The 12457-nt window shown below is 33.4% G+C and overlaps 1 protein-coding gene across 4 annotated transcripts in view; it reads left to right on the forward strand.

Moving 5' to 3' along the window:
• LOC150100408 (zinc finger CCCH domain-containing protein 10-like) overlaps positions 1-12255 on the forward strand; it is a 135072-nt gene extending 122817 nt beyond the window's left edge. For all 4 annotated transcript variants that reach the window (XM_090402499.1, XM_090402500.1, XM_090402501.1 and 1 more), the window contains one exon: positions 9721-12255. The gene's annotated coding sequence lies outside the window, so the exon portion shown is untranslated. The remainder of the gene's footprint in view (positions 1-9720) is intronic.
• Positions 12256-12457: the final 202 nt, after the last annotated feature.

Here is a 12457-nt window from a genome sequence, read left to right on the forward strand (position 1 = left end):
TTTTTGTCTCTCTAGTAAATTGCATATCACAGTAAAAAGTGATCTCTCGTGGTTCTTACACATTTTTCATCATGTTTAGTGTAATACTGTAAACCTTGAATAACACCATAGGATCCATACGCAGTGCCACTAGTGATACTGGAAGTGTTTCCAAGAAGCAGAGAAAAGTCATGACATTACAAGAAAAAAGTTGAGTTGCTTGATATATGGCTGGCAACTGCAGCTGTAGGCTGCAGTTGCCAGCCATTTCAAGATAAATGAATCCAGTGTAAGGACCATTGTAAAAAAGAAAAGGAAATTCGTAAAGCCGTCGCTGCAGCTACACCAGCAGGCGCAAAAATCTTGTGCTTTTTTTTTGCGAAACACCATTTTACATCATATTGAAAATGTAGCTTTTATGTGTGTTCAGGATTGTTAGGCATACCTATAGACTAATATGATTCGAGAAAAAGCAAAGTCATTACATGACAACTTAAAGCAAAAGGAAGATGAAGGATCTAAAGCTGGAGAATTTAATGCCAGAAAAGGATGGTTTGATCATTTTGGAGGTTTGGCTTAAAAAGTATCAAGATAACAGGAGAAGCAGATTCTGCTGAACAAGAGGCAACAGACCAAAGTTTGTATGTGTATCTTCATAACTATCTCTATATTTGATCCAGAGTAATTTAATAAATAGGTGATGTACTTTTTCTTTACTTGTGTACAGGAAATATGTGATTTCTGCATTACTTCAAACTTGATGTCCCTCCTACGTCTGGTTTCCACTGATGAGATCTCAAAGGTCAGAGCCAGTCTGGGTAGTGGCCTTTCCCATAATTCATAACATTATGTATACCAAACAGAGTGTGTGGTTTGCATTATGGGATATTAAGGCATTGAATGTGAAATCTTCTATAATGTGAGGTTCCTCTGTGAGGATGCCATAAGAAAATCATTGAGGAGAAAGGGTATCTGCCTGAACAAGTTTTTAATGCAGCCAAAAATGCCCTATTCTGGAAAAAAACATGCCACAAAGGACATTTATTAGTAATGAAGAGAAGCAAGTATCGGGATTTAAGGCAGGGAGGGATAGGCTAACTCTGTTTTGTGCAAATGCCTTTGGGTTTATGATCAGGACTGCCCTTATCTTTAAAGCTGCTAACCCCCTGAGCATTGAAGGGAAAAGATAAAAACCAGCTGCCAGTCTTTTGTTTGTACAGCGAGAACCCTTTTACTGGATTGGTTCCATCGATGCTTTGTTCCTGAAGTCAGGAAGTACCTTGCCAGTAAGGGACTGCCTTTTAAAGTTCTTTTGATATTGGACAATGCCCTTGAACCCCTGTGAGTTCAACACCAAAGGCGTCGAAGTGGTCTACTTGTCCCCAAACACATCTCTAATTCAACCTCTAAACCAGGGGATCACAGGAACCTTTAAGGCTCATTACACAGGGTACTCTTTGGTAAGGATTATCAGTGCCATGGAAGAGAACCCCAATAGAGAGAGAACATCATGAAAGTCTGGAAGGATTACACAATTAAAGATGCCATCATTGTTATAGAAAAAGCCGTGAAAGCCATCAAGCCTGAAACAATAAATTCCTGCTGGAGAAAACTGTGTTCAGATGTTGTGCATTACTTCAAAGGATTTACGACAGATCCAGTCAAGGAAATCTTGAAAGAGATTGTGGATATGGCAAAAAAAGGTGGGGGATGAAGGATTTCAAGATATGGAGAAATTCAAGAGCTAATAGAAACCCACATCAGAGGAATTAACAGTGAACAACTTGCTAGAGATGAGTGCTTCCAAACCAGTGTCAGACAATGAAGAACACGACGTAGAAGAAGAAGCAGAGCCAGAAAACAAATTGACATTAGACAATCTGGCAGAAGGGTTCCAATTATTTAAGACTGCCTTTGACTTCTTTCATGACACAGACCGTTCTATGATATGGACATTGAAACTAAAGCAAATGGTGAAAGAAGAATTGGTACTGTATAGAAACATTTTAGAAAAATGAAAAAGCAAAAAATTCAGACAGAAATTATGATGTATTTCCATAAAGTTACACCAAGTGTGTCTGTCTCTCCTGCCGTCCCTTCTGCCTCTGCCACCTCTGAGACAGCAAGACCAACCCCACCCCCTTCCTCCTCCTCCTCAGTCTACTCAACATGAAGACAATGAGGATGAAGACCTTTATGATGTGATCCCCTTAATGAATAGCAAATAATCATCATAATGAACCTATCTGTTGTGTATGTGTCTTCATGTGAAAATATAACAACTGTACAGCAAGAACTGTATGCGATATTTTTGTGTCATCATCGTTTGAGTATTCATCGTGTAGAACATCAAGTGCAAGACTTGTTTGGAAGTGGATAGCCTATCCTTACATAGGCATAAGGTATTTAATATAAAATTAATGTGTTAGTTTTCTTACTGTTTTATAACTTTGCTTTCTAAGAGTACTGTACATTATCATACAGTATGTCTCTTTCTCTCGTAATTGGAGAAACTGCATATCAGCCTATTATCACAGGTAAGTGGGTTTTTTAAAACTGTAACAGTGTTTCCAATACTGTATTCTGAATATGACTAATACTCTATGCCATAAAAATTTTATAACAATTCATTCATTTTAGTGTGTAGGTTAGGCTACCATGAAGCAATCGTATTGCTGCTTCTGTTATCAATGCATAAATCATTATACCTGTAAATAAATATGAATTTCTTTTTCAAGTTATCTTTTTATTTTTGATATCTAGTGTTCGTAATACATATAACATCAGTGTTTTGTATCATATAAGACAATATTGATGTAGGTACTGACAGACAGACAATTCATCTTGTAAACAGATGACGTAAACTTACGGTATCGATAAATACAGTACAGTACTGTAATTTATTTTCTCTTCGTTATGATTTTCTTAATAACATTTTCTTTTCTCTGCCTTACTTTATTGTAAGAATACAGTATATAATACATATAACATACAAAATATGTGTTAATCAACTGTTATTGCTAAGGCTTTCAGTCAACAGTAGGCCAATAGTAGTTAAGTTTTTGGGGGAGTCAAAAGTTATACATGGATTTTAGGGGTTGGCACTCTTAATCCCTGCATTGTTCAAGGGTCAACTGTATAATGTTTTGCACACTTCTTAATATTTGAACTGGATGACAGCTGGATGGTAATCTTTAATTTAGTATTTGTTTCAACATCTTAACCTTAATGAAATGTTTGCCATGAATTCTGTTGTCCTTAACCACATTCAGTAGTGACCAGTACTTTGATGTGCTAATATGAACTTTTATGCTTACTGAACTGATTTAAACTACTTCATTCTTTCTTTTGACTTAAATGATACTTTTTGATATCATCTTAAATGTTAGTTAATGTAGTTATTATTAAAACTTGATTCTTCAATGTTTTACATATACAGTGGGTGTCCAAATACCATTTTTAATTGGCATTAAAAAAAAAATCTTGGTAAGGAAACATTTAAGTCCTGTTTAAATGCTGTGAAATCTGTCATGCATATCACTATTGCATAATCATAAAAATGTGATTCTGCTTCTTTAAGGGTGCTGTTTTCAAGATGATAATATATTTATTTATTTATTACAATAGATTTGACTTTGTTTTTTAATACAGAAATCATGCTGTAGAGTCTAAACATCGAAATATTTTCATGCTACTTTAGGCCTTCAAATAAGCAGGATGGTGTGTCTATATCAGGCAGTGAAATTCATCTATTACTTAGAAACATTCACAAACATCTCTGCACATAGTGGGATTTGAACCCACAGGCTACCAAATAATTGTTTATCAGAGGTTGGAGGGACTTGATGCTAAAGTCTTCCTCACTAATAACTACCTGACCCTAGATCTCAATCCAGTTGACAATTTGTGAATCATATCGGAATGTTGTGTATAAGCATGTTTCATTATTGAAGGGGCTGGAAACATTAGTGCTGAACATGTGTGTGTGGTTTTTCAAAAACTAAGATTTTTTTGAATACTAGTAGACTGTGCTGTATGTCTGCGCGGTTAGCCTAGTGGCTTTGTGCTTCGCAACCATATGACTGGGGAAGGAGTGTCCCAGGTTCGATTCCCATCTTAGACATGAGGAATTTGAGGATCTTCCTCAGCCATAGCCAAGTTAGCCAGTCTTGGGCGGGGGCAGTAGGGTTTTTTCCGCCAGTTTATCTGGCGTTTTTCATTCTGCAAGCAGGCAAACTGGCCCCGTGAACATACGCTACTACAGCCAAAATATATCCTCCAGCGGCAGGCTAGGCAACAGGTCAGTTGGGAGTGGTACTAACAAGAAGTTGCATCTAAGTAACATGCGGAACCTACATAGGAAGCAGGAATAACGCGTAGTGAAAGAAGAAGTAGACTGTGCTGTATCAAATTCTAGGTATATTGAGGTCTTATGTGATATTTATAGTTGATAAGAAATTATATTCTTGTTTTCATCTGTATTATAACCAGGCATATTCATATCAAGTTTATGGATAAAAGTATCTTCATGACTGCACAATTTTCTAAATTGAATACTTGGTATTGCTGTGGTTTGCCCTAGTTTATTATTATTATTATTATTATATGATGCCACCCAGGGGACGCGCTCTCAGGGGACCCTGTAACCCCTAGAGAGCACGTCCCCTGGGTGGCAGATAGGGGAGCCCACCATGTGTGTGTGTGTGTGTGTGTGTACATGCGCGTGCGTGTGTGTATATATATATATATATATATATGGTGGGGTGGTCCGAATATACTGAATAAGGACTCGAGGACCAACAGGGCCATAAGGGGCAATCATCTTGATTGTAAGGGAAGCGGCACTCCCATGGACCCCCTAGCTGGATCTATCCTCTCCTTCTTCTACTTTGAGGAAGACCCACTTACTTTAATCTTTCCTATAAGGCCTTATCAGCCAACTCTTCCTACTTTATGACCCTTGTGCTATTAGAGTACTCGAGGGCCATGGGGTCTTTTCATTTCTGGCCTTACAACTATGTCCTCTTTATAAACCTTACTATATTTCTTCTATAATCTACCCTATCCCCTTCAATATACCCTATTCCTCCTATGGGTTTAAATTCAGAAGAAGGCGAGTTCAGAAGCCTTAAGGTAGCAGCCCTACCACTGAACTATTCCATCGTCAGGCTAGTCCCCTGACATGGAGAACATAACCATACTTGTAAGCTGACAGAAAAAGATAATCGGATTGAATCTATGGGAAACGACCCTGGAATGGAAAAGGGAAAACGAAAATGGAAACGACAAAATATAATACACATAGCAAAACTGGAATGTAAGAGGAATAGCATATAAAGAAATAGAATTAGACCAGTTATTAAATGAAAGAAATTTTAAAATAGCAGTAATCACTGAAACAAAAAAGAAATTAAAAGGAACTATGAGAACTGAAAATTTTAATGTGATATACAGTGGAGTCAACAGAGACCAAAGAGCACAAGCAGGAGTCATGATTTGGATTCATAACTCCCTTTCAAAACAGTTAAAACATTATAAATTATGGAATGAAAGAATAATAGAAGCTAGAATAAAAATAGATTGAGGCTATTTAACAATAATTGGTTTATATGCCCCAGAAGAAGGAAGAGAATAGGATAATATTGATTTTTATAATCAGCTACAAAACATATATAATAAAATAAATAAAAATGATTACATAATTTTAGCAGGCGACTTAAATGCAAGAATTGGAAACACGAAAATTAATAACAATATAGGAATACATGGAGAACACACTCTAAACAGAAATGGTAAAAAATTGATTGACTTTGTAGTTTATAATAACCTAAAAATAATGAATTCCTTCTATAAACATAAAGACATACATAAATATACTTGGGCAGCAAGAGGATGGAAATCAATATTAGATTACTTCATATTAAATGAAAAGACATCAAAATTTTCACTAGATGTTAGAGTTCACAGAGGATATGAAATAAGCAGTGCCCACTTCCTTGTCAAAATAAAATTAAGATTACCACCTAAGTGGCTACAAGTAGCAAGAACAGAAAGAAAAATTGAAACATTTGTTTATAAAACTAGACTATTGAATGACACAAATGTACAATGGCTATATGAACAAAGAATTAACCAGTATCTAGATAAAATAAAACAAAATGAAGAAATAGAAATAGAATGGCTTAATATAAAAACGATACTAAATGCAGCAGCAAAGCTTAGGAAAGACCAAAAAATTCAATAAAAGAAAAAAACTGAAGATCTGGGATGATACAATCAAAGAAATAATCAAAAAGAAAAAAGAAGCCTATCACAAATGGTTAAGCAGTAAAAGATTAGAAGATGAAATAGAATATAAAAGAATGAGAGCCATAGCTAAAAGAGAAGTCAGAAAAAGACATAGAGAATCATGGAATAAATTTGTTTCTAATTTAGAACATGATTTATGTAAAATAAGACCCAATGTGTATAAGATTTTGAAACACCTAAATGCAGATACCAAAGAAAACATAAAATTAAACACTGAATTGAAATTAGAAGAATTTCTAAATTACTACACAGAACTGTGGACAGACAAATATTTTAAAAAAGACAACTGGCAAACAATTAACGAAAATGAAAAGGAAATAACTGAAGAAGAATTAGAAATCAGCCTGAAAGAAACAAGAAACGGAAAATCACCTGGAGAAGATAAGCTAGGTTCAGAACTATATAAATACGCAGGAACAAGATTCAAAGGAAGACTCTTATTATTTTTAAATAAAATTTACTCAACTGGTATCCCCCCCCCCCCAATAGAATGGAAAAAAGCAATTGTGATTCCTATCTTTAAGAAAGGTAATAGAGATGACCCTAAAAACTATAGAGGTATCAGTATACTAAATTCATGTTACAAAATATACAGCAGAATCTTAAATAACAAACTAATGAAATATTCCGAAAACTTTATTCTAGAGGTACAAAATGGATTTAGAAAAGGACAATCATGTATAGACCCAGCCTTCTGCCTAAAATTAATAATAGAGAAAAGAAGAGAATATAATTTAGAAACACATATTGCATTTATTGACTTTGAAAAAGCATTTGACAAAGTTAAAAGAAACATATTATTCATATTAAAAGAAAGACAAATACCAAATAATATCCTAAAAGCTGTCATAAGTATATATGAAAATAATCAAATACAATTTAGATTAAATCATGAGCTATCATATACAAGAGAGATAAACCAAGGGGTCCGACAGGGATGTCCCCTCTCAGCAACTCTTTTTAATATCTACTTAAATGAAATAATAATAAAATGGAGTAAAAATTTACATCAAGGAATTAAACTTTCACCTACAGTTAACTTAAACACTCCTCTTTGCAGACGACCAAATAATAATTACAAATTCTGAAGATAACTTACAGAAAGCTATTTTAAATCTAAATGAGATATCCAAAGATTATGGTATGATAATATCAACGGAAAAATCAAAAACTATGGCCTTTAAAGGACAAGATCCAGCAAGAACTAAAATAGTATTAGATAACAAGATCTTAGAACAGGTGAATTCATTTAACTACCTAGGATGTATGATCACTTATGAAAATGAAAAAGATATAAACATAAAAATTGCAAAATATTTAAAAAATAACAGGAGTAATTAACTCTATATTTAAACCAAACCTAGTTCAAAAACAAACCAGGCTAAAAGTATACAATACATTAGCCCTACCGGTCTTAATGTATGGAAGCGAAATCTGGACAGTAAAACAAAAAGACAAACAAAGATTAACAACAGCAGAAATGAAGTTTATGAGAAAAACTGCGAAGTATACCCTATTTGATCACAAAAGAAACGAAGATATTATGAAAGAATTAAACCAAGAACCAGTAATTGAAAAAATTAAAAAATATAAACATAGATGGATGGAACACGTTCAAAGAATGAAAACAGAAAGATTACCAAAACAAGCCTTAAAGTACAAGCCATTAGGAAAAAGAAAACCAGGACGTCCTCTTAAACGATTCAACGATGACTTCTAAGGCCATACTAGGCCTAAATCCTTGATACGTATGATGATTATTATTATTATATGGACAACTCCATGGAGTGCTTAGACTCATCACAAAGTCCCTAAACATTATGTCAAGTACTATCCAACGTTTGCACAGTATCAGTCATACTCTGCTTTGAACTCCACCACTCTCCAAGCAAAAAATCTAGTCCTCACACCCCTGCTGACTACAGTCTTGCTCAATTTCCAAGAATGGCTCATAGTTCTCCCAACACCAGACCTGTTCAGAAATATTTCCTCTATATTAATCTTATAAAAATCTTCAGTAATTTGTATGTCTCAAGCATATCATTCCTTTTCTGCCTGTTAACCAATTTCTGTAACTAACAAATCTTCAACCTATCATAAAGCTGCTAATATCTTGGTCACTCACCTCTGGATCCTCCCCACCTCCTCCTCCTCCTTATTATCAAGAAATCCAGGTGACCAGATCTGTCCACAGTAGTCCAGATGGGATCTTACCAAGGCCCTATAAAGAGGTGTAAATATCCTGCTTATCTCTGGTCATCAGTTCTTCAGTAACCAAGTAAAATTAGTTGTTTCAGCACTTTTGCAATATGCCCTCTAAACTTAAACTCCCTATCTGCTAACATCCTCCAATCCCTGACTTCGTCAATTACCTGGAATACAGTTAGTTCCATTGATATGGTACACAGTTGATAATCATTTCATCCCCAAAAAGCATAACCTTACACTTTGGCAGTATGGCCAAAAAAAAGAATGGACGTCACTTCAATGTGACAGTCTGTTTAAATCATCCTGCAAAATTTTATCATCTTTATTGACTATTGCTCTACTTCATTTGGTATCATAGGCAAAGAACTGAATTGTTCCTCCCAGGTAATTTCCTATATTGTTCACATACAAATTAAATAGTAGTGGCCCAATAAACAGAGCCCTCCAGCATGTCATTAATCACAGATCTAGTATCTCTTCATCAACTACCTTTTTATCCACTTCACTAACTTTATATCCATCCCCATGTGATGCAATTTATTTATCATAATTGCATGCAGTATCCTGTCCAAAGCCTTTGCAAAGTCCAGCAGTATCATTACTGTAAACTTATTACCTTTATCCAACTCAGCTGTCACTGTATTATAAAAGGTGAGGAACTTACCGAGGCACAACCTACCATTCACAAAACCATGTTGCCTCCCATATAGTATCTGATTCCTACACTAGACATTATAGACATGCTGGTTAGAATATTAATGATAAATAGAATACGACTTGTAATCTATAATTATACTACTCACCATCAGCAACCATCTCTAATCCATGGTTAATTTAAAGTATTTTTGCCCTTAAGTTACCCTTAGGATTAACTATCCACTGGTCATGGTGTTAATAATGAAATGCAAGTTATATGCCCCTACATGTTTAGCTGGCTTGCTTTCCACTGGTAGTGGATACTTAGATCAATTTTTGCTGAATTCATCTGCTTCCAGTATACAAAATATATGCTGACTTATACTTTGCACACAAAAAAAGAGGCTAAAGTTAATTCTAAGATTTAACATGCTTAAATATAATATATACGAAAATGAAAATGAGAATTTATCTTATCAACTGTAATATACTCTTATCTTCTGACCAGGTGACATTTATATTTATGGAGCAATTTTTGTTACGTATCTAACGTAAAAATTTTACATCATTTTTTTTTTTCTGTTACAGGTAAAAAGAAACACGGACTTCATCGAATGTTGGTATATTGATATGGGAGGACTCCAGCTGAACTCGATCATAGTATTTGTTACTGTGATTAATTTGTTTTAAATAATGATGAATAGACTATCCTTCATCCCCCTCATTGTATATTGCGCAGTCTACATGAGATTGAACCCTCTACTGCTCTGTACATAATTATACATACTTTCATAGTACTAAATTTATATTATCAGTCACTCACTGTCAGGAACTGCTGCTTGTCAATATTTTATTATTATTCCCCCTTATTTAACAAATAAGGAAGTACAGGTAACCCTTGTATAACGCGGATGTTAAGTTCCACAGAAATGGTGTGTTATATAAATCACGTTATGTGAGACTCAGATCACATAGAAAAAGTTATGTTCCGAAATCGTTTTTTTAAATTATATAAACAACAATGACATTCAACAAAAAATATTTTTATTTAATTCAGGTAATTCATGTAAGTTAAGAAAACATAAACTATGAAACAAATACATGGTATAAACTTATAAAAATACAAATTGTACATAAATGTCATTGCACATAATGCATAAATGTTTTAGGCAAAATAAAATAAAGTGCATAATTTAATCGTCATCACTGTCTTCAAAAGGAACATTTCGTAGATGTTCTTTATTTACGAGTGGCCGGACGTCGTCACCATTTGAAATCTCTTGGACATCATTTGTATAATTCTCATTGCATACGTCGGTTGGTTTAGTTATCAAGAAGTCAGTAATAAGATCTTGCTTGCCATTATGCTGAAAATTTTTATTAAGTTCAAAATATGGAGCTAAACAAATATCCAATTGCCTCGTGAATTTTCCAGAGCGCTCCATTGAGGGATCATTATCCGTAAAATAATGTCCTAACTTCCAATCTGTCTGCTAATTTCTTTAAACTGAATTCTTTAAAGGATTTATCACAATCAGAATCTTCGGCAGAATTTTCCCCACCATTTGGTTCGATGTTATCTATTAATTGTACCAGTTCATCCTCATTTAAATCTCTTTCCCCATCAATTAATTCACTAATTTCGTTTTCAATCATATCAAAAGCCCTGTAAGTGGCCATTACTATAAAAATAAAATATTTACATGAAAAAGCATTATATATTTCATGTAACTCACCAGAAAATAAAGTGCTCAGCTTGTGGACACACTTATGATTTTTATGCACTTTCCTGGCAGAAAACAAAGACAACTTTCAACAATAAACATTTCAACATTTATACGGTAAGCAATTGACGTACATGCCTGCTAAAGGATACTCTCCTAATATAAATTTGCTACTTATAACTACATGCGCGATACGGGTAGACGTAAATTTAACGAAGATAAAATTTGGTTTTTAAGTAGCACAGTGAAAAAATATATGAAAAGATAAAGGGTTACTAAAATTTGTAGACCGTGTTTTTATCAAAACTATGTTGTATAAGTACCGTGTTGAACAAGGATTACTACAATTTGTAGACCACGTTATATCGAAACTGCATTGTATAAGTACCCAGTTATACGAGGGTTACCTATACATTAGAAATATCAGCAATTTTTGCTGATATTCACTTATTTGATTTTGCCTTTAGAATAAATATAATTGTATGCTACACACTATTGGCTCAACTACCTCTTTGGAACTGATATAGCTAAGATATTTAGCTTGAAAATGATGATCCACAACATTTTTGCAAATTTTTGAACAAAAGGTTTGTGTGTTTCATTCCCGAACATCCTATGAAATGTATAAATAGTAATTGTGTAGATTATATGCACCTCATTTTTAAATTTATAATTCAAATTTTGAATAAAATTAATAAAACAATTCATCTTATGTGCAATAATTATAATTTCTTCACATGATATTTTACTGTGTAGAAATTATAACTGTTATTTGTATGCAAGATGGTAAAGGATTGCTATGCTTTTCTTACATTTCTGTAATTTCCTATCTGGTAAAGAGTTATCTTACATATATATCAGAGAGAAATCAGCACCAGTTAAGTATTAATAATAACAGCATTGTTGAATAATAGAAGGTATTTGCCTTCTTTAATTTAATTTTATTTATTTTTATTTTTTTGTATAAATACAAATGAATAACAATTAACATCACTCTGTCACTTGTAAAATATATGCAGACATACTTCATCTTTGTCTAAAGAACTGTTACTTTAGTTTCTTGTGGACAAGTAAATTTATTTCAGTATGTGGAAAATTGCTTATACATCAATAAAGACCGATGACAAGATTTTATAAACATAGTTGTTGGAATTTAGAATGACAGAACATTTGATAAAATGAATTAAATACATCATATCATTTTCCTTTATATGTGAATTATCATTATATTGGGTGTTTACCACCAAATTATTGTTGAAAATGTTAAATCTACAGATTTTATGTTAAAATGCTTTGATCATTATTATTGTAAATTCAGCTCATTAATGAAAATAGTGCACATATGTTCATAAGTTTAATTTTATTATACTTTAGAGAAATAAAGAAAATTCAATTTCTATTACTGTATTATGCTGTGTTTAATACAACAGTATAAAAATTTGGTTTTAAATATTAGTAATGTTGTAGAGTATCTTCATATAAAATAAATCTGTATATTACTATGATTCTGTTCTTCAGATAAATAGATCATTATGAGTAGAAAATTAACCCACACCATATAAATATCTTCTGTTATTCACAAGATCAAATAAATTGTGTTT

This window comes from Typopeltis vanoorti, chromosome 13, assembly GCF_054136105.1.
Source record: "Typopeltis vanoorti isolate ZY-2024b chromosome 13, IOZ_Tvanoo_1.0, whole genome shotgun sequence".
NCBI lineage: Eukaryota > Metazoa > Arthropoda > Arachnida > Uropygi > Thelyphonidae > Typopeltis > Typopeltis vanoorti.